This window comes from Oryctolagus cuniculus, chromosome 7 (assembly GCF_051225735.1).
Source record: "Oryctolagus cuniculus isolate XC-2025 breed Fujian yellow rabbit chromosome 7, ASM5122573v1, whole genome shotgun sequence".
Taxonomy (NCBI): Eukaryota; Metazoa; Chordata; class Mammalia; order Lagomorpha; family Leporidae; genus Oryctolagus; species Oryctolagus cuniculus.
The window spans coordinates 36,490,174-36,513,964 of record NC_142873.1 but is presented as its reverse complement, the minus strand read 5'-3'; the positions used below and the strand labels follow the sequence as shown (position 1 = coordinate 36,513,964).

Sequence of the window (23,791 nt, the reverse complement as noted above, 5' to 3'; positions counted from 1 at the left end):
CTACTGCAGTGCGCGCAGGCTCCGCTCTTCTGACTTAATCATCCCCCAAGGCCCCAACTCCAAATGCCATCAGACTGGGGATTAGGTTTCATGACTTTTAGGGGACATAAACATTCAGAGAGTGGGTGATCCTAGGATGAGAGTGTTCACAGCTATGATGTGTATGTAGAGCCATGGCCCTCTGTTCTGGGTCATTTTTTTTTTTTTTTGATAGGCAGAGTGGACAGTGAGAGAGAGAGAGACAGAGAGAAAGGTCTTCCTTTGCTGTTGGTTTACCCCCAATGGCTGCTGCGGCCGGTGCGCTGCGGCTGGCGCACCGTGCTGATCTGAAGCCAGGAGCCAGGTGCCTCCTCCTGGTCTCCCTTGCGGGTGCAGGGCCCAAGCACTTGGGCCATCCTCCACTGCACTCCAGGGCCACAGCAAAGAGCCGGATGGGAAGAGGAGCAACCTGGACAGAATCTGGCACCCCGACCAGGACTACAACCCGGTGTGCCGGTGCCACAGGTGGAGGATTAGCCTATTGAGCCATGGTGCCGGCTCTGGGTCATCTTATAATCTGATTTATTTCAAGGGAAGAAGGTTAATTTTTGGTCCGCCTTGGAACATTTAGGTGATTTCTGCCGAATCCGGAAGAGCCTTAAACTATGACCTTAAGAGGCCCCTAGTGATGTCTGTGTGTCTGCTTTGGACCAGTGTCTTATCTGGGCTTCTCCCACCTCTTTCCTGGAGAAACCCTCAGTGAGGGTATAGAGTGGGGGGGTCAATGCTTACCTTGGTGCAGCTCTTTTTTTTTTTTTATTATTTTAAAGATTTATTTATTTGAAAGAGAGAGATCGATCTTCTATTGGCTGGTTCACTCCCCAGATGGCTGCAATGCTAGGGCTGGGCCAGGCCAAAGCCAGGAACCAGGGAGCTTCTTTCAGGTCTCACACATGGGTGTCAGGGTTCCAAGCACTTGGGTCGTCCTCCACTGCTTTTCCCAGGCACATTAGCAAGGAGCTGAATTGGAAATGGAGCAGCTTGGACTCGAACCAGTGTCCATATGGGATGGTGGTGCCGCAGGCAGTGATTTTTACCTGCTACACCACAGTACTGGACCTAGTGTACCTCTCTTTGTCTGGATACTGCTACTGTGTTTGCCCATGCTGAAGTAGACCCCCCCTCTTTTTTTTTAGTTGGCTTGGGACTCTGTACCACTCACTCAGCCTGCCAATGATTTTGGCTTCTACTGCCCAGGTCCTCTGGGATCACAAGAAGAGCACTGGTACCCCCTGCCTACCTGAACCTAGTAGCAATAGCAGCTATCACTTCTGGCATGTGTGGCTGTAAGCACTCTCAGGCCAGAGGCCTAACAGATGAATTGGACCTTCACTTCTCCCAGATGGGACTGGCGTACCCTGAGCAGGTGCACCCGTTAGAATAAATGCTGCCTGAGTCAAACTCTAGGTGTGAGATTAAGGTAGCCTAGCTTCTGGCCAGTTGAGGCTGGTGAACACTGTGGGTTCAAATTGGTTCAAATTTCAAACCTACAATTTGCTAGGTATGTTAACTCAGGGAGAAAAATTTTTAACCTACATGTGTTTCAGTTTTCTCATTTGTGAAACAGATATATTTTGAGTATATTATTTTGAAGATAAAATGAATTAATTCATTAGATTAAAACACATGCAATTGTTTGAATTATAAAAATGATAAAAATTAGTGGAGTACTTTCAAAACATGATCTAAGTTTATGCTGTCTCTAAGACAGTTCCTTCAAATATAATGATATTGGTATATTGGAAGAAAAGGATGAAAAATTCTATCAAAGGAAAGAAGAAGAGCTCAAAATTCTCAACAAAATATCAGCAAATTGAATACAATAAAGTATATAAAGAATTGCATACCATATCAAGTGAGACTGACTTTATAAGATTTATTTATTTATTTGAAAGGCAGACTTACAGAAAGACAGAGGCAGAGAGAGAAAGTCTTCCAGCCGCTGGCTCACTCCCTAAATGGCCACAACAACTAGAGCTGAGCTGATCTGAAGCCAGGAGCCAGGAGCTTTCTCTGGGTCTCCCATGTGGATACAGGGGCCCAAGCACTTGGGCCATCTTCTACTGCTTTCCCAGGCCATAGCAGAGAGCCGGATTGGAAGTAGAGCAGTTGGGACTTGAACTGGCGCCCATATGGGATGCCGGCACTGCAGGCAGCAGCTTTACCTGCTACACCACAGTGCTGGCCCCTGTCAAACAACTCTAATATAAAATTATATTCATATTCATTGGTGGGGAAAATAATTTGACAAAATTCAACACTCACAAAAGATCGAGGCTCTCAATAAATTAGGAATAGAGGAGAATTAGTTCAATTTGGTAAACAGCATCTGTAAAAAGTCTACAGCTAATGTGATACTTAATGTTGAAAGACTAAATGCTTTCTCCTTGGAGATAGGATCTAGTCAAGGATGCCTGTTCTGCCACTCTTACTTGATAGAGTACTGGAGGTTCTGGCCATTCCAAGAAGTAAATTAAAGGCATACAGATTGGAAAAGAGAAAAATGAAACTACATATATATTTGAAGATGACACAATTACGTACATAGAAAATCCAAACAAATGTACCAAACATGCCCCTCAGAACTAGTAGGTGGGTCAGTAAGCTCTCAGGATGCAAAAATCAACTGTATCTTTATGCACTAGTTATGGACTTGTGGACACTACAATAAAAAACATTATGTTATTTATAATCACTTGAAAATGCTTTTGTGGAAATATAACAAAACATACATAGGACTTGTAGGTGGAAAGTTATAAAACCTGATGAAAAAAACAAAAGAAGAACTAAATAAATGGAAGTGCTCAACAGTATGAACACACATGATAGCAATGATGCCAGTTCTTGAAATTCTTGAATTTCTTGAAATGTAGACTTAACATAATTCTTACCAAAATCTTAGTAACTTTTTTTGCATGAGCATGATGACATTGTGCTAAAATTTAGATTGAGAGGCCAAGAAACTATAATGCTATGGAAAACTTGGATGGCCGGCGCCGCGGCTCAATAGGCTAATCCTCCACCTAGCGGTGCCAGCACACCCGGTTCTAGTCCCGGTCAGGGTGCCGGATTCTTTCCCGGTGGCCCCTCTTCCAGTCCAGCTCTCTGCTGTGGCCCGGGAAGGCAGTGGAGGATGGCCCAAATGTTTGGGCCCTGCACCCCATGGGAGACCCAGAGAAGCACCTGGCTCCTGGCTTCGGATCAGCGTGGTGTGCCGGCCGCGGCAGTCATTGGAGGGTGAACCAACAGCAAAAGGAAGACCTTTCTCTCTGTCTCTGTCTCTCTCTCTCTCTCTCTCTCTCTCTCTCTCATTGTCTAACTCTGCCTGTAAAAAAAAAAAAAAAAAAAAAAAAAAAAAAAGAAAAACTTGGGAAAAGAAGAACAACGTGGAGGAGTCTACTCTATTTGACGACATAGTACTACTGCCATTGAGACTGTGTGCTAATGACAACAGGAAGACATTTAGATCAAAGGAACACAACACAAAATCCAGAGAAAGACCAACACAAACATACTTCAGTGTGGCCTTGTTTTCCAAAAACTCTAGATACAGCTCCAGGAGGCCTGAGTGTGGTAGCACCATTCACTTGCTTTGCGAACTTGTACAAGTGAATTCTTCCAGTTCTAAAACTCTTCGATTCTCTTGGTGAATCTAATTCAGTTTTTTCTATCTCAGTTTCCCATTTAATTTATGAGGGCAATGCTGCCTTTTCCTTCCAAGCCTCTATTTGACAAGGAATGAAAAATATGCTTCTTTTATAAATATATGAGATTCCTCAATCCAAAAGAATTACTGCATTGACTGGTGTTAACCATACCTTATCATGGCAACTTGACCCTGTACACCTAAAGTCAAATGCCAAGAATTTTAATGTAATTTTTAATCTGGTTTATTCTTCCCCAACTAACATTGCTGATTCTTCATTTAGACGTTTTACGGAACATGAGGGACTGGGTTCTTTTTGCAGAGCTGTGTTCAGACTTCTCTAAGACCCAAAGCTCAGGTTTTGGCTATTTGGACTTTAGAGAATGTGTGTGAACAAGAAGTTTTGTAGCAATTTAAGAGAGGTTAAAAGACAGATGCTTTGTTTCCTAGTAGAATACTTCTGCTTGTGTGGGTGGAACCATCATGAAATGATTCAAACCAACCAGCATCCAACCAGCCAAAAAGGGTTATATAAAAACTCATGTGATGTGGGTCCTGGGAGCCTTGAAAACCTCATATGTGGAACAGAACACACACACACAGAGACACAAATGTTCTTCAAAAAGTTTATGGGAAAATGGAGTGAAAAGATAAGTTTATGTTGGCACAAAAACATTTTTGAAATCCATGCACAGTTTGTTAGTGATATACATTTTCCATGAACTTTTTGAAAACTCCCTGTATGCACAGATTTCAAAAATGTACATGAAAGTCAGCTTGTCTCATAATTCTGTTTGTCATGAACTTTTTAAAGTACCTCATACAAACCCACTCACACACACAGTGCCTTTAGCACAAATACTATCTTAATTAATTCTTATATTTACTAATTATTATTACAACTAATTATCTTTATTAACCCCATAAATTCACTTAAAAAAAAAAACCAAGAAAACCTGAAATCTACAGATGTACACAATACCCAAACTTGAACTTGGCAACAAGAACTTTTCCTTCTCATGATTGGGAGGTAGGGTAGTAGAATGGTTAGAAATGTACAGCCTGGGAGCCAGAGCTATGGCATAGCAGGTAATGCCACTGCCTGCAGCGCTGGCATCCCATATGGGCGATGGTTCAAGTCCCAGCTGCTCCACTTCTGATCCAAATCTCTGTTATGGCCTGGGAAAGCAGTAGAAGATGGCCCTGTCCTTGGGCTGTTGTACCCACATGGGAGACCTGGAAGAAGCTCCTGGCTCCTGGCTTTGGATCAGTGCGGCTCTGGCTGTTGCGGCCAATTGGGGAGTGAACCAACAGATGGAAGACCTCTCTCTCTGCCTCTCCTTCTCTCTCTGTGTAACTCTGACTTTCAAATGAATAAATAAATCTTAAAAAAAAAAAAAAAGAAATGTGCAGTCTGGAGACCCACTGCCTGGGCTGAAATCATAATTTCACCTTTTATTAACTGTCATCTTGGGTACATCATTCAAATATATGTCATTCTAAAAAGAAGGACTGTGTCCTGTTGGTTTTGCTGTCTTATAGACCTATAAAATTATCTGGAGTTTTGTTTAAGTCCTCCATAAACAATGAATTATTGCTATTGTTGATGGTTTTAAAAATTTGTTGGACTGAGTTGATCTCAGCCTCCTCAGAGTATAGCAAAGATAGTCCTAGCACCTCATTTTCTCTTGTTAAAATCCACACACGGTGAAGGCTTTGGGTAGGGACAGGAGGGGGCCTGGTAGGAACGAAAGCGGAAAGAGCCAGAGCAAGAAGACAACCAGGCTGCCAGGCTTGAGGCTACTCTGGCCTTTCTTCTGCCTGACGCTGACTTCCTTGCACAGCTGGTAAAGTGGTCTTGACCAGAGTTACACTTTCTGATTTCCCTCACAACTGTCCTGGATGCGGGAGGAGGAAGGGAAGGCAAGGCATGACCTGGTCTAGGAATACTGACAGGCGGTTTGGGTGCCCTGGGGCTTGGTTGTCAGCCCTGGGAAAAGTGTGGCCATGGCTGTGAAATGGGCCCACTGCTCCGCTTGCTTTCCCTAGCCTCTGGCCATGCTGTGCTGGTTATAGGTAGACTAACTCCTAGTCGTGTCGGCGTTTGCTTATAATTTCCAGAAGTGGCTGTGGCAGATTAGGAATGCTGGCTTGTTTAAGGATTTGTTGCTCATTTTTTGAAACTGCCGTCCAGTCCATTGAAAATTTCCAGGTTGCTTCAGTCTAAAGGTGATTGTTTTGGAAACATTGCATGTGGTTCGATCAGCATCTTCAGCGTTGTATAGGAATGGGGCAGAGAAAAAAAGTCTTTGTTTTGGATGTGTTCTATGAGACATTTACTGATGGGACTATTTGAGCATGTGTTAAGAATGAAGCAAAAGTCATGTATTTCTCCAGTGCAGGAACCAGCCCGCACAAAGACACAACAGCCTTTCAGCTCAGCATTCGGCTCCTTCCCTGTCTCCTTTCTCTTCATTTGGACGCATCCTTTACCACTCAGTGTAGGTTGTGTGCTAATGACAGCCAGCCTTTGTAGCATGCTTGCTGTTTCCTGGATACTTCCTAAGTGTTTTACGCATGAGCTCATTTGATCTCATGGAAGTGATGTGCAGTAGAGCTTACTGATAAGATGACCAAGGCACAGAGAAGTTAACTGTCCCACCCAAGGTAACTCAGTGGGTCAGCTGAGTGTACTCAGCCTGCACCTGGCTCTGGAACAGCCGGGACTCGAACCAGGACACGAACTGGCGGGTGCCCTATCACAGGTGGTGGCTTTACCATTACGCCAACACACCAGCCCCTAGAGTCTAAGCTGTTGCTCATAGCACCACCCTCACGTGGTAAAATCTTCTAGTTTATTGGTTTTAAGCTCTGTTAGTTGAAGAACAGCTACACTCTCTATTAATAATCCAATCTGAGTGTGGGTGATGGGTCTGCCCAGAAAGCAAGACTGCATGAGTCATAGAGGAGCGGTGCTGGAATATGTCCATAGATGCGATTGTCCAAAGGTTGATTGTCCTAGCTTGAACTGAGCTGTGCTTCTGCTGGATACTGGCAGGACAAAGGCCAGGAAAGTCCCAAGGGGTGGAGAGGCACCCAGAGAGAGCTCAAACCCAGTGCATCCGTCATCCCGCCTGCCAGTGGTGGTATGGCTGGCTTTGGCTGTGGTGCCGGCCGGTCCTCAGACTCTTGTCAATGGGTGGGACATTGGAGTTTGTTTCCATTGATGAAACCTCAGCCCTCAAGGTGGCCACATGATGTCACATCAGAAAGATGCCCACATTTCCATTGTGTGACAAAGTTTCCTCAGTTGGGGCTGGTTGGGCCTGCACTTTGTTCCCGTCATCAGTGTTGGCTTCATGTATTGTTTGCACATCTCTTCAGGCCAGTGTCAGCACGGCTGCGTGCACTTGGTCCATGGCTCCTGTGCCGGTTGCAATGTGGTCAGTAGGGACAGCCAGTGACAAGAGAATACCATTCTCTGTCACGTAGTTGAGTTGACCAGAACTCACGGGAATTCGCATTGTCATGTGTAGAAATGCTTGTATTTCCAGCTAAGTGCCAATGTTGAGTTCTCACCACAAGCCTGTGGTAAGTGCAGGTACTAAACTCATTTTACATCTGAAGAAGCATAAACTCAGGGAGGGAAAATCACTCTTCCCAGATCATACAATAAAGAGGAATTTGGATTTAAACCTGGGACACAAAGGATACCATCTGAACTATTGACAGTTAACCTATCTCACCTATTCTCTGCCAGGCATTACAGGGGATAGTTAATGAGTCACAAAAGCCCTTCCTTCAAAGCCTGTCTTGTTTATGTTTTTGGGTGGTCTTTGGGTTTACTTTGAATTGCTGGGCTACTGGAGAAAAATGTGAAGTGTCATAGACAATGCTTTACAGTTTTGTCTCGGGCTAATTTTCCAAAGGGTTGTTAAGAATGCAGAAGACAGCTGAGCTGTTAGGTACTATGTTCAGGGAGTCCCATCTTATCACTTAATAGAACAATGTTCACGTGTATTGACATGTGGGCTGGGCAGTTTCTAAATGCCTTGCATGTGTTTCCCTATGTTATGCTCATGACTGCTCTCTGGGAGCTGGACTATGATTACCCCCATTTTACAGAAGAGGAAGCTGAGGTTGGGGGATGTTCCAAACCCCACCCAGAGTCACACACAGCTAGTAAGTGGTGGGTCTGGCCTAGGAAACTCGGCAGTCTGGCTCCGGACTTTTTGTTCCTAATTAACCACCAAACCAGGATGGAGAAATCACTGGGTTTGGGGTTAGGACCCTGGAGCCAGCTCTGCCAAAATGCTAACACGTGTCACGCTCCAAGTCATGACTCTTGTTCATTTGTTCAGTAGTTATTCCTGGCACACCTACTATGTGTCAGGCGTAATTAGAGACGGTCACATACTGATGTGTAATAGACTTGCTCCTTGTTATTTTTTTTTTGACAGAGTGGACAGTGAGAGAGAGAGACAGAGAGAAAGGAGAAAGGTCTTCCTTTGCCGTTGGTTCACCCTCCAATGGCCGCCGCGGCTGGCACACTGCAGCTGGCGTACCACGCTGATCCGATGGCAGGAGCCAGGTGCTTCTCCTGGTCTCCCATGGGGTGCAGGGCCCAAGCACTTGGGCCATCCTCCATTGCCTTCCTGGGCCAGAGCAGAGAGCTGGCCTGGAAGAGGGGCAACCGGGACAGAATCTGGCGCCCCGACCAGGACTAGAACCCCGTGTGTCGGCGCTGCAAGGCGGAGGATTAGCCTAGTGAGCCGCGGCGCCAGCCTGCTCCTTGTTCTTGTAGAGTTTACAGTTGAATTTCGGGTTTCCTCATCTGCGAAAGATGAGAATTAAAGTATATGAATACTGTTCATCCTTTGGAAAACTCATGCTTCTTTTTATAAATGTAAAACGTTATGCCTTCTATAATGTTCTTAGAGATTTCCAAGTGAGTTACCATGACTAAAAATAAATTAAAGCAGTTATAATCCAAGATAACTTTCGTTTGAATCACACAGGCCCTCAACCCTACTGCTGTGGAACTTCTCATATGCCGACCCCCACACTGAACCAACCCTGGCCATTCTTTTGGTTAAGAATCATTGGAATGGTATTCTTGCTCTAAAAACACAGGGATCTGCAGTTAGATTTTTAAATTGCTTGGAAATTCTGGTGTGGTGTCTGTTTTGATTTATGTTTTTTTTTTTTTTTCACCAAGTTTTGGCTCTTGGGTTTGTATAGCAAATAAAACTTTACTCACCCTGTAACTGAAAGCCCATTTCCCCCATAGGGCATTGTTGGTGTGAGTCATAAGCTTTCTCACCATCTGACGTTTCCCATCCTGTTTTTGGAGGGAACACCAAGGGAGAAGCCCAGTGTCTGGCGTACAGGCTCCAGGCTGCTCGTCCAGTGGCCTTGTGTGTTCGATGAGCTTTTGGCTCGAGGAATCGCCTGGGCTGTTTCCACTCTGAGATTTTCATGGGAAAGGATGCTCCACAGAACTCCTAGGAACACAGCTGGCCGAGAAATACTCCTGAGGACTGGGCACTGCAGGAACTGGCTTCCCGTGCCCACTGCCTGCCTTGGATTCTGTGTTCTCCCACAGTCAGCTTCGTCTCATACCTGGTGATTGCGCTGAAGCAGCAGAGCATAGGATTCTCATAATTATTATCAGAAAAACGTGTTTACTTGTGCTCCTAAAAGGAATGATATGTGGTGTTGTGAAAAAGTCCAATTTATGATTTTTTTAAAAAGTTAATTTTAGAAGTTTTTTTTATTTGGGTATAACTCTTTTTTAATTGGATTGTCTTTTTATTTCATTTTTTTGAGATTTATTTTATTTGAAAGACAGAGTTACAGACAGAAAAAGAGATATTGATTTTCCATTTGCTGGTTCTCTTCCCATATGCCCTCAAGAGCTGGGGCTGGGCTAGGCCAATGCCAGGAGTCTAGCCCTCAATCTGGGTCTCCCATGAGGGTTGCAGGGACCCAAGGTCTTGTGCTTACCAGAGTGCACATCCCAGGAAACTGGAATGGGAAGCTGAGCTGGGACTTGAATGGCTCTCTGAGGTGGGATGTGGACAGCCCACGTGATGTCTTAACTGCTGACCCAAATGCCTGCCCTCCAAAATGCCAAGTGATTCAATGAACACTGCCGCAGACCCTGTGCTCAGTGATGGGAGCACAGAGATGAGGAAGAGCAGTGTCTGCTGATGCGCTGCTGGCAGAGGTTTAACAACTGGCTCTTGGGGGAGGTGGGTTGCCCGGATGTGAGCTGATTTTCATTGTGCAAATACTTTTCCAGTGCTTGATTTCAAGCCACCAACATGATGTCAGCTGATGTGCAGAAAACTCGAAAACTGGACAATCAGCTTAATGAGCCTGTAGAAGCAGGTCTTGCAGGCTATTGCCAATGTCTGCTTCAGCATGACCTTCAGGTCAAAGGAAAACACCTGGGTCTGGCTTTAAAGGTGCCTGCAGTCTAACCTCACCTTACTTGGCTAAACTTTTCTCCTGCGTATACTTACATAAACCTCCTACCCTAACCAGTCCAGCCCAGGGTCTGCACAGTTTCGGGAGCACGTCTCTGCCTTGGCTCAGAGCATTCTCCCCATTTGCTAGGTGCTTTTCTTTCACCTCCATTTGCCTGCTTTACTCATTTTCCTCTGTGATTATTTCCCTACAACAGTTTTAAGTTCACGGACAGCATTATCCTGAAGGGAAAGACTGGCACAGTGTGGACTGCATTCAAGTGAAGAATTCATGTTTATTCAAAGTTACTGTTAAGAAAGGGGAAGTTAGAGCAGGCACTTGGCCTAGTGGTTAAAACACTGGCTGAGATGGCCACACCTCATACTGGAGTACCTGGATTTCATATCTGGCTCTAGCTCCTGACTTCAGCTCCCTGCCCATGCAAACCCTGGGAGGCAGCAATGGTGGGTCACTTCACTGGGTTCCTGCCACCCTCATGGGATGCCTGGATTGAGTTTCCGCCTCCAGGTTTCAGTGTTGGCCCAGCCCCAGCCACTGCAGGCATTTGGGGAATGAATTGGCAGATGAGAGAGCTCTCTTTTTTCCTCTCTCTTTCTCTAAAATAAGTAAGTAAACTTAAAAAAAAAAAAAGGAAAGGCAAACAGTAGAGTTGCAGAAAATATTTGGAGCATTTACAACCAATAAAGTGCTTGTATTCAGAGCTAAAAATAACTCCCAAATCAATAATAATAATAAATAAGACCAAATATGGGGAAAAGAGACCCAAATAGGAACTTCACAAGAGTGGATATCCAAATGACACATCTGAAAACGTGCTTACCTTCGTTAGTCATCAAGGAAATGAAATACCACTCCTCACCCGCCCAAATAACTGAAACTAAGGACTTGTGCTGCCAAGTATGTTGGGGATTTGGAGAATGGAAAAGAATGTATGCACATTACAAGTGAGAGTTGAAACTGGTGCAAAAATTTTGAATGACTTCTTGTCAATATTTATAAAAACTGGACATATACATACATAATCTATGATCTGACAATTACTCTTCTATATCTGTATCTATCATCCATCTACCTTTATATACACCTATATGTATATAAGGAATGTGCCTACATGTTTACTAAAGGTACATTCTGCAATGTTCATATAGAATTATTAGTAATGGCTCCTAATAGGAAATGTGTAGGTGTTCATTAGTAGACAATAAGCTACAGACCATTCATAAAGTGGAATCCTCTACAGCAAAGCATGCCGAAAAAGCATGAAGTGTTGTTTCATATGACAATGTGGAAGAAGCTCACAAATCCAATTTTAAATAAAAGGAGTCAAGCAAATGGAATTATTACCTATATAAAAATCTCAGAGGCAGGCAAAAATATTTATGAGGTTAGAAGTCAGCTTACTGATTACCTACAGGGAGGGGCAAGTGGCATAATGATTGGGAAAGCTGTGTAGAGGGCTTCTGTGTTGTGAGGAGGTTCTGTTTCTTACTGTGTTCGGTGATCCCTGGATGTGTTCATTTGTTATAATTTACTGAGCTGTACAGGTGTGATTTGTATACTTTTCTGTATATCTAGTGTCTTCATTAGCTAAAAAGCAAAGGAGCTTCTGAATGACATGTTGGAAATAGTTGTAAATGTGTGTCTTTCTGGGTTACCTTTGTGCTTTCTCTTATGTTTCCTAACTTCACAAACTTATTCATTAAGCAAAGCTATGCTGGGAAAGTCTATTTGGCAAGAGCTCTTTTAGATTCTGAACCAGTGAACAGAAGAGAACAAATTATTGCTCTCACAAGTTTGCATTCTCACAAAGACAGAAAGGCAACTGAATGAATAAATACATAAAGTGTCAGGCAGTAATAAACACTCTATAATACCATTAGAAGGTAAATGGAGGGGCCGGCGCTGTGGTGTAGTGGGTAAAGCCGCCACCTGCAGTGCTGGTATCCAGATGGGCACTGGTTCGGGTCTCGGCTGCTCCATTTCTGATCCAGCTCTCTGCTATGGCCTGGGAAAGCAGTAGAAGATGGCCCAAGTCCTTGGGTCCCTGCACCCACATCAGAGACCCAAAAGAAACTCCTGGCTTCGGATTGGTGCAGCTCTGACTGTTGTGGCCATCTGGGGAGTGAACCAGGAAGACCTCCTTCTCTCTCTCTGCCTCTGCCTTTCTGTAACTCTTTCAAATAAATAATTTTTTTTAAAAGAAGATAAATGGACAGAAAATAATGGGGATGGGACAGAATTAGGGCACTGAGAAGGTGTTATTTTATATGGGGTGGTTGAAGAAGGCCGCTGACAAGGCAGTGTTTGAGCAGGAACCTGAATGAAGTGTGTGAGTGTAGGAGGTGTATGGAGAGGAGCACTCGAGGCAGAGAGAACAGTTTGTGCGAGGGCCCTATGGTAGGATCTCCAGCCTCCAAAGCAAGAAACTCTGGCCTCCTGACCTTCACTCTTCCTCACCTTTGAACCCAATCATAGCCCATTTGGTTCCATACCTAACTCTTGATAATCTACTTTTTTTTTCCTTTCTATTTGCCCTGTTTGGGCAACAGCTTCTTCCCTTCCCTTCCCTTCCCTTCCCTTCCCTTCCCTCTTTTCTTTCAGAAAGCTTTTATTTAATAAATATAAATTTCATAGGTACAGCTTCAGTAATACCGCAATTCTTCCCCCCATACCTGCCCTCCCACCTCCACTCCTGTCCCACCTCCTACTCCCTCTCCCATCCTATTCTTCATTAAGATTCCTTTTTAATTATCTTTATACACAGAAGACCAACTCTATACTAAGATTTCAACAGTTTGCACCCACACAGACACACAAAGTTTAAAGTACTGTTTGAAGAAAAATTTTTACAACTCATTAAGGACAGAGGTCCTACATGAGGAGCAAGTGCACAGTGACTCCTGTGATTAACAATTGACACTCTTATTTATGACATCAGTAATCACCCGAGGCTCTTAATATGAGCTGCCAAGGCTGTGGAAGCCTTTTGAGTCCACAAACTCTGACCTTATTTAGACAAGGCCATAAGCAAAGTGGAAGTTCTCTCCTCCCTTCAGAGAAAGGTACCTCCTTTTTTGATGGCTGTGGGGAGCAACTTGGACTAGACTGTTACTGGAATTAAGACTTATTCTAGAGCCGGCGCCGTGGCTCAATAGGCTAATCCTCCACCTTGCGGCGCCGGCACACCGGGTTCTAGTCCCGGTTGGGGCGCCGGATTCTGTCCCGGTTGCCCCTCTTCCAGGCCAGCTCTCTGCTATGGCCAGGGAGTGCAGTGGAGGATGGCCCAGGTGCTTGGGCCCTGCACCCCATGGGAGACCAGGAAAAGCACCTGGATCCTGGCTCCTGCCATCGGATCAGCGCAGTGCGCCGGCTGCAGCGGCGGCCATTGGAGGGTGATCCAACGGCAAAGGAAGACCTTTCTCTCTCTGTCTCTCTCTCTCACTGTCCACTCTGCCTGTCAAAAAATAAAAAAAAAAAAAAAAAAAAAAAAGACTTAATCTATGCATCTGCTCTCCCACAATATGGCGCTGAGAAGGGAGTAACAACTTCTACGCAGCTGCCTCTCGCCAACTTGAGTGATGACCTGCAGGACTGATCCTGCTCCTGATTGGAGGAGAGCAGCGTACTCGGCATGTGGGTAGCAGAGTTGGGATTGGTGGAAGACGACTATAAAGGAGGAGAGAGACAACATGCACCAAGAACATCTATCTGGAGGAACACCTGAGCAGCTCCCGAGAGAGCCGGCCGGTGGTGTGCCGCTCCCCCACGGAAGTGGGGAAAGTGGCAGGGGGAACTGCCCTTCCACGGAGGTGGAAGGGTCGGTAGCCAACCCGGGAAGAACCAGCAGCAAACCCGGGGAGGGCCGAGCAGACAAAAGAACAGCGCAGGGTCCTGTGTCGTTCCTCCACGAAGAGGGGGAGCGACATAATGGTGCCGTGACTCGGATATGAAGCCTAGGCAGGGTCTTGTGTCGTTCCTCCACGAAGAGGGGGAGCGACAGATGGCCCCGTCTTTCCACTGGAATCTCACAGAGACCTTTCTTGTAGGTCATTTTTTGCCACAATGTCCTGGCTTTCCATGCCTGAAATTCTCACGTGGGCTTTTTTTTTTTTTTTTTTGCCAGATCCAAATGCCTTAAGGGCTGATTCTGAGGCCAGAGGGGCAACAGTTTCTTAACTTTGCCTTTCCATTTCCCATTTTTCCCTTTCTCTTCCGATTTTGTTTCTTATCTGATCATGGCACTCCTTTGTCTGTGGTCCTCTAGCGGTTCCCTCTTGTGGTCAGAGAAATGCCCTACAACATTTCTGCCTCCTCTGGTCTCCTTTCTTGCTGCTTGTGCTATGCACTCCATGCTGGAGTCCCAGGAGAATGATTCTATTTCCCCATATTCCCTCTGAGCCCCCTACACGAGGGTGCTTCTCCTTGTAGCATTGTCACCTACTCACTGAGTGTTGTGTACACTCCTTGGGCTTTAGCTTAGATATTGCTTAGTCTGGGGAGCTTTTCCTGACCCTTAAACCTGGGTCAGGTGTTCTCCCACGGGGGCTCTTACAGTGCTCTGTGCTCTCCCCACAGCTGCCTTCTCACATCATCCTGTAATTGACTTCATCTTCCTGAATCTCCTACTAAACTCCGACACAAGTCAGAAGTAACTGTGTGTATATCCTCAGTACTTAGCACACTTCCTGACGTTTAGAAATTGCTCAACAAATATTTTAAAAATGAATCTGTTGAGCTACTTCCTCACGATATGACAAGAGTTTGGAAATATTAGTAACTGCTGTAATGATATTACAAAAAACACACCATTTGCCAACTCACAAAAGCCAGACCAGTTTTGCTACTTGAGCTTTCATTCCGGTTAATTCTGAGCTCTATAACTGCTGAAACACAGGATTATTACCTTTTCAATATTAACAATACCTTACTTTACTCAATGGCATGTAAAATTTCAGTTCAGAGAACGCTGAATGAATCTGTGGAAAAAGTTAAAATTAGAGATCCAGATATCTTACTATGTTGTGGGACAACAGCATTGTGATTATTTTCTAGAAAAAAACATTCTGACCCAGACTCTATGAATATTGTCAAGGTTTTGGAATACTTGGTGAACATCTTTTCCAATTTATCATAGTCCCTTCAAATGGAAGTGAATTCTTTTCGCATGATGGGAGGGTGGGACAGACAAGCGGGAAGAGAAAACAGTCCTGGTGCCAATCTTTGTACCAGGGTGAGGAGCGGGGCCACTGAGCCTGGCTGGGCTGGCGCGTGGGAAGAGAGAACAGGGGATATGGAGCAGTGAGACTGTGGCACAGTCTACTGAATTGATCTTTACAATGATTTTTTTAATTTTTTATTTTATTTTATTACTATTTTTTAATTTTTTTACAGGCAGAGTGGACAGTGAGAGAGAGAGAGAGACAGAGAGAAAGGTCTTCCTTTGCCGTTGGTTCGCCCTCCAATCAGCCGGCACACCGTGCTGATCCGATGGCAGGAGCCGGGTACTTCTCCTGGTCTCCCATGGGGTGCAGGGCCTAAACACTTGGACCATCCTCCACTGCACTCCCTGGCCACAGCAGAGAGCTGGCCTGGAAGAGGAGCAACCGGGACAGAATCTGGCGCCCTGACCGGGACTAGAACCCAGTGTGCCGGCGCCACAAGGTGGAGGATTAGCCTAGTGAGCCGCGGTGCCGGCCAATCTTTACAATGATTTTAATAGAATTGTTTGGAAAATGATAAAGACTTGAGCATTAGATAAATTCATAGCTACCATGTATTCGGTACTTGTTATGCCAGACATTATCGTCACTGCTTTAAATAGACAATCTTATTTAATTTGAGTAACAGTCATATGGTATGGTCACTATTATCCCTATTGTATGGATGAGGAAATTGAAGCTCAGAAGGGTGGAGCTATTTGCCTTAGGTTACACAGCAGGTCTGAAGTAGTGCTGACCTATCATCCCAGCCCCCTCTGATTTGATTCTATGGCCGCCAATCTTGAAAAAGAAATCAACTAACTTGTACAGCTAAACGCTTCCTACTTTAGGCTATCTAGTACCATGGATTCCTCGGGACACAATCCACCCAGTGTTGGTTCAAGGGTAGAAAGGGAGTGATAGCAGATTGCACCGGCTCATCAGAGTGTCTGATCTGCAGATCTGCGACCAACAGTGTTTCCAACACGGAACACTAACATACTGTTCCCCAAGCAAGGGTTCATAAAGGAAGCTCTCCGCATGGTCGAAGAAAGAGGGTCTCCTCTCTAGGGAAATCGTGACCCTGGAGGAGGAAGAGCGTGCAGGCATTTGGCCATCCCTCCCGCTGCCAGGGTCTGGCCTCTGGGCTCAGAGCGCGGGCTGGCGGAAGGTGGGTTTGTTTGGCTGTGACTCTCCTCCTTCAGTTTCCCTCCCTGGGTGTCAAGTTTCCTGAGCTGCAGAGCTCTAGGCTCCGGCAGGCTTCAGACCGAGCCCCTGGCTTTAATCGCTGTCTCCTTGGCCAAAGCTGGACGAGGCTTTGAAAAACAGCGTTGATTGGACGCGCACTGGGTGGAGGCCATTGCCGGATGAGCACCTCACCAATCCCCAGCTCCAAATGAAACTGACAGCTACTCCCTTCTGGTCCGGGCCCAGACCGCAGCCTTATTAAGAGAGGCCCCATTCCCCCCCACCTCCCGCCCACACCCTTGCTGCCTGCCCCCTCTTCCTGCTGCGATCAAGAGGCAGCCATATGCCTCACAGCCTTCTTCCCGGCTGGTGCTCTCTACCCAGTGAGGCCCCAGAATTCACATCGTTCCTGGGCCTGGGTCTCTGTCCTTAGCGTCCGGCGTGTCTTCTCTGCAGATTTCCACAGTACAGGGGGCCTAGGCAGAGCCCTCTCCTTGTGCCTTCCTGCCTCCTTTGGCTGCATTCCTCATCATCATTCTGGGTGGGGGTTGGGGGTGGTCAGAGCATCTTGGGTCTGATTAGGTTCTTATGGGGAGAGCTCAGTAGAGATTTGCAACAACGTATTTATGGGCAACTCTGTTTATTTGTTTGATTGAACTTCATACAAGTCACAGATAAGAATCGTGGCTTAGTCTGTGTGTGTCTTAGAAGAGATGGAATTGTGGGCAGGTTTTTAAAAAGAACCAAGCCCTTCCCCCCACCCCCAGGAAGACACTGAGCAGCCCAAGTATTGGAGCCAAGGAGGTCTGTTGGATAGGTCATAAAATCCAGCTCATGAGCTCTCCCTGGCAAGGAAACATTGAACTGCGGAGTTTCACAAAGTCACTTGCTGAAAACTGAAGTGTCCCCAGAAGTTTAGAGCAAATGTAGGATTAGACAGACTTGGAGAAATATGTTCCAGGAGGAGACTGAAACTGACAACTTTGCAGGCTAACCTGGACTGCTGCTTATTAGTGAAAAGGAGGTAAGGCTTTTTGTTTGTTTTTAGTGTTTATCTTTGCTGCCAAGGCGTTGTAATGTCGTGATTATTCAAGATGTATGCGCCCTAGCCCTGTCCTGATAGTCAAATGAGACTAACTCCAGTTATTTAAATCACTCCAGTTGTAACAATAATAGCTAAGACTTAATGCCAAACGCTGTTCTGAGTATTAACTCATTTACTCCTCAGCTTGGAGCTCATGGGAAGTACTGTTACTAAGATCCCATTTTTCAGATGGGAAAACTGAGTCGCTTGCTGAAAATCACAGTGCTAATAAAGGTCAGTGCTGCTGTCAAAAGGCAAACATTCTGGTTCCACTGGGGTTGTTGGAGGAGTGACTGTAGGATTGGATGGGCTGGAGTTATCCCTTTCCCACCCGAGGATTTATAGTTGATAAGACTGACAGCAGCTGGCAATGAACAGATGACATAGTTGCTAACAGTAACAGTAGCTGACAATGAGAGAGAGCCACTGTGTGACTGAAGATAGAATCTGCTAAGTTGTTGGTCACTAATATTTACTTGTTTTGTTTATGTGAATTAGAGATGTCTTGGTAGGACACCTGGCTGAATGGAACCCAGCACGGGGGCTGATTGAGGGGAAAACTGAGAAGGTGGCAAAGATGAGAAGGGACAGAGGGCAGCCCACTGGCCAAGCTGGATGGGTTACTGAGGCCAAGCAGAGCAGTCATGGGATTCGGTTTGCGGATCTGTCCAGGGAGCTGCTCTGCTCAGCAGGCTGGATGAACCCCTTGTGCTGGCTGGGTTGAAGTTGGTCACATCATCAGCTGCCACTCTAGGCTCGCCTGTTGCAGAGAATATATGTAATTTACCTTTCCTGCTCCTTTAACTTCACTTCCTGATGTGCCTTGGTGAATATTTTTCAAGAGAGTAGTGAGGAAATGTTCCCATCTCAAATTGGGCTGGGATGCAGCCGAATTGCTAAGGTTGGGCCATCCCCTGCCCGCTTCCGCCCAGCTCGTGCTGTGTGTGGATGCACGTGGCTCAAGCTTCTCTAGGGCGGGGGAGGGTCCTTGTAGGAATGTTTCCACTAGCAAAAGCTGTCCTGGGTTTTCAGAGGAAAAACAGGGGAGATCACTAGATTTCTCAAGGTTGAATTTACTCTGTTTGACTCCTAGAGTGAGGGTTTTAGATTCCTTAATCCTTCTGGGGTTTTCTTGTTAAGAGAATATCCTCTGGGACCCCCCTCCCTTTATTTGACCAGGATTGTTCACAACAGGAGGTTGCCACAGCAGGACACACAGGAGAAGGCTAGCGGAGACTGCTGACTTACGTGGGGGTTCCATGACTCCTGGGAACCTGGGGACAGGACAAGCAGGCTTTGAGAACTGACAAGAAACATTTACTCTCTCAATGCCTTCTCAAAACTGTTTGCTGAGTTGAATCAAAACATCTCATTCCCATTATGGTTTGTTTAAAAAAATTATTTTTTTTTGAAAACCAGAGTTACAGAGAGAAAGAAGGAGAGGGAGGGGGAGAAGCAGGGGGAGAGTAAGGGGGAGGGGGAGAGGAGAGGAGAGGCAAGGAGAGGTGAGGAGAGTCGAGGAGAGGAGAAGGGGAGGGATATCTTTCATCCGCTGGTTCACTCCCCAGATGGCCACAATCTCCAGAACTGAGCCAAGCTGAAGCCAGGAGCCTGGAATTCCATCCAAGTCTCCCAGATGGGTTACAGGGGCCTAGATACTTGGGCCATCTTCTACAGCTTTTCCCAGGTGCGTTGGCAGGGAGCTGGATTGTAAGTGGAGCATCTGGGACGGAACCAGTGCTCATATGGAAGGCAGGCATCACATGCAGAAGTTTAACCAGCTGCACAGTGCTGGGTTTGGGTTATTGCCTCTTTCTCTCATTTTTTTTGGTTTGATCCAATCAAAACATGAGAAAATAAAAGCAAAATTTAGAGTATTTTCAATGTATTCAACATTTTTTAAGTTCATGTTGATTTCATTTGTATAAGAAGCACTCATTTCTACAAACGCCATCGTTATTTTGTCCAAGTGTTTTAGTTTCATCACTCACAGGTATAAAAATAAGAGCCAACTGGGGCCAGTGTTGTGGCACAGCCAGTTAAGTCTTCACCTGTGATGCCAGCATCTCATATGGATACTGGTTCATGTCTCGGCTGTTCTACTTCTGATCCAGCTCCCTGCTAATGTGTCTGGGAAAGCAGTGGAAGATGGCCCAAGTGGTTGTGCCCCTGCACCCATGTGGGAGACCTGGAAGAAGCTCCTGGTTCCTGGCATCAGCCTGGCCCAGCCCCAGCTGTTGCGGCCATCTAGGGGAGTGAACCAGTGGATGGAGATCTCTCTCTCTCTCTCTCTCTCCCTCTGTCTCTGTAACTCTGACTTTCAAATAAATAAATAAATCTTTTAAAAAAATCCATTGTTATATGGTAAAATTCTTAGCCATAAATGCCAAGATGTTTGGATTTGCAGATCAAGGAGTTATTTTTGCTAATTAGTTTCTATTCCCACTCATCCTATGATATCAGTTGGGATGTGGCTCAGTGAGTTAGGAGTGATAACCACACATGCCTCTTTATAACCATAAGCATCTCCAACTCTGTTTTTGAACAAATGTCAATACGAGAGAACTGGGCATCTGGCACATTTGTAGTTACCATAACTCTGCCCTGAACCTATTGCTCACCAATTTCTTGCATTTAGCATTGCAAGATCTAACAGTTTATTTTCCGTTTTCAGCTTTAGCCCACCCTTCACTCAGTGTTCAGCAACAATATCTTGGCTACTGCTAGCAACACTGTCTTCTGTCACTTTTGATAAATATGCTCCTTTTAAAAAAAGATTTATTTTTTTGAAAGAGAGAGAAAGAGAGAGAGAGAGAGAGAGAGAGAGAGATCTTCCATCCACTGGTTCACTCCCCAAATAGCTGCAATGCCTGGAGCTGGGCAGTTCCGAAGCCAGGATCCAGGAGCTCCCCTGGGTCTCCCACATGGGTGCAGGGGCCCAAGCACTTGGGCCATCTTCTTCTATTTTCCCAGGCACATTAGCAGGGAGTTGGATTGGAAGTGGAGCAGCTGGGATTTGAACCGGTGACCATATGGGATGCCCATACTGCAAGCAGTGGCTTTACCGTCTTTGCCACAGCACTGGCCCTGATTCATATTTTTTAATTAAAAATTATTTTTATTTTATTTGAAATGCATAGAGAGAGATAGAGAGAGAGAGCAAGAAACAGAGATGGGCAGAGATCTTCCATCTGCTTCATTTCACTTCCCAAATGCCCACAACACCTGGGGTCTGGCCAGGTCAAAGCTGGGGACCAGAAACTCCGTTCAGGTCTCCCACATAGGCAGCAGGGGCACTGAGCCATCAGCTGCTGCCCTCATGTGGCGCACATTAGCAGGAAGCTGAATTGGAAGCGAAGGAGCTGAGACTTGAATCAGGTAATCAGGTACTCTGATATGCGATGCAGGCACCCAACGTGTCATCTTAATCAATGTGCCAAACACCTGCCTTAATTGTCAGAATTTTTATCACCTGATTTATCTTTGGATTCCTAGTATACATGCTGTGTGGATAACTGACCACAATCAATCTAATTATTCTTTTTAACTATTAAGTGATATTAAGGAGGTTGGCAGTATTTTCTTGGAAGAATGATCCATTTTGCTGTCCAGAGCTCACTTTTGGCTGAAATCCAATGTTTCTTTAAATAATTTAGTGACAGTGGAGCTCAGACTGATATCCCTGGTGTAGATGCGTAGAAGCATGCTCATGGGATTGGGTCATTCTTTTACAAAACATGTTAAAATGCACATCCTGGCCAAAATTCTAAATAGTGGTTGTCATGATTCTATTATTAGGATTTATGGCCAGGATAAACCACTGGAGGAGATAGTATTAAGATGATTCTGTGATGGGCCAAGGACCTCAATAGACATTTTTCAAAAGAGGAAATCCAAATGACCAACAGACACATGAAAAAATGTTCAAGATCACTAGCAATCAGGGAAATGCAAATCAAAACCATAATGATGTTTCACCTCACCCCGGTTAGAATGGCTCACATACAGAAATCTACCAACAACAGATGCTGGCGAGGATGTGGGGAAAAAGGGACACTAACCCACCGTTGTGGGAATGCAAACTGGTAAAGCCACTATGGAAGTCAGTCTGGAGATTCCTCAGAAACCTGAATATAACCCTACCATACAACCCAGCCATCCCACTCCTTGGAATTTACCCAAAGGAAATTAAATTGGCAAACAAAAAAGCTGTCTGCACCTTAATGTTTATTGCAGCTCAATTCACAATAGCTAAGACCTGGAATCAACCCAAATGTCCATCAACAGTAGACTGGATAAAGAAATTATGGGACATGTACTCTATAGAATACTATACAGCAGTAAAAAAAAATGAAATCTGGTCATTTGCAACAAAATGGAGGAAGGAAAACATCATGCTGAGTGAAATAAGCTAGTCCCAAAGGGACAAATATCGTATGTTCTCCCTGATCGGTGATAACTAACTGAGCACCAAAAAAGAAACCTGTTGAAGTGAAATGGACACTATGAGAAACAGTGACTTGATCAGCCCTTATCCTGACTGTTGATGAACAACTTAATACTTTATCCCTTTTAGTATTTTTTTTGTCCTACTTAATACTATTGGTTGAACTGTGTAATTAACACACAATTATTCTTAGGTGTTTAAATTTAACTGAAAAGTGATCTCTGTTAAATATAAGAGTGGGAATAAGAGAGGGAGGAGAGGTACAATTAGGGACATACTCAATCGGACTTGCCCCAAATGGTGGAGTTAGAAATGTGCCAGGGGATTCCAATTCAATCCCATCAAGGTTGCATGTACCAATACCATCTCACTAACCCAAGTGATCAATTTCAGTTCACAATTGATCACACTGATAGGTCTAAGAGTCAAAGGGATCACACAAACAAGACTAGTGTCTGCTAATACTAACTGATAGAATTAAGAAGGAGAGAACAATCCAACATAGGAAGCAGGATACACAGCAGACTCATAGAATGGCAGATGTCCTAAACAGCACTCTGGCCTCAGAATCAACCCTTAAGGCATTCGGATCTGGCTGAAGAGCCCATGAGAGTATTTTAGGCATGGAAAGCCAAGACACTCTGGCAAAAAACAACAACAACAACAACAACAACAACAACTAAATGAAAGATCTCTGTGACTGAGATCTCAGTGGAAAGAACAGGTCATCAAAGAAGGAGGTACCTTTCTCTGAAAGGAGGAGAGAACTTCCACTTTGACTATGACCTTGTCTTAATAAGATCAGAGTCGGAGAACTCAAGGCTTCTATAGCCTTGGCAACTCATGACAAGAGCCTAGGGTGATTACTGATGCCATAAACAAGAGTGTCAATTTGTTAAGTCAACAACAGGAGTCACTGTGTACTTAATCCTCATGTAGGATCTCTGTCCTTAATGTGTTGTACAATGTGAATAAATGCTATAACTAGTACTCAAACAGTATTTTTCACTTTGTGTTTCTATGTGGGTGCAACCTGTTGAAATCTTTATTTAATATATACTAAATTGATCTTCTGTATATAAAAATAATTGAAAATGAATCTTGATGTGAATGGAATGGGAGAGGGAGCGGGAGATAGGATGGTTGTGGGCGGGAGGGAAGTTATGGGGGGGGAAAGCCATTATAATCCATAAACTGTGCTTTGGAAATTTATATTTACTAAATAAAAGTTAAAAAAAAAAAGATGACTCTGTGAGGGGCCACTCAGAGTCATTAGCCACTTCTTGGGCACTCAGGGAACAGGACATCATTTGTCGCTCCCCCTCTTCATGGAGGAACGACACTAAACCCTGCCTAGGTTTCCTATCCGTGTCATGGCACCATTATGTCGCTCCCCGTCTTCGTGGAGGAACGACACAGGACCCTGCGCTGTTCTTTTGTCTGCTCGGCCCTCCCCGGGTTTGCTGCTGGTTCTTCCCGGGTGGGCTACTGTCCCTTCCACCTCCGTGGAAGGGCGGTTCCCCCTTCCACTTTCCCCACTTCCGCGGGGGAGCGGCACACCGCCGGCCGGCTCTCTCGGGGGCTGCACAGGTGTTCCTTCAGATAGATGTTCCCCTTAGATGTTCCTGGTGCATGTTGTCTCTCTCCTCCTTTATAGTCCTCTTCCACCAATCCCAACTCTGCTACCCACACGCTGA

General features: G+C 45.2%; 1 protein-coding gene across 9 annotated transcripts in view; it reads left to right on the top strand.

Moving 5' to 3' along the window:
• DDR2 (discoidin domain receptor tyrosine kinase 2) overlaps nt 1-23,791 on the top strand; it is a 176,995-nt gene that overhangs the window by 63,445 nt on the left and 89,759 nt on the right. The window contains exon 1 of one of the 9 annotated variants that reach the window (XM_017345727.4): nt 16,807-17,587. The exons of the other annotated variants lie outside the window; for them this stretch is intronic. The gene's annotated coding sequence lies outside the window, so the exon portion shown is untranslated. Of the gene's footprint in view, nt 1-16,806; nt 17,588-23,791 lie in introns of those variants that run through there. 9 annotated transcript variants of the gene reach the window in all.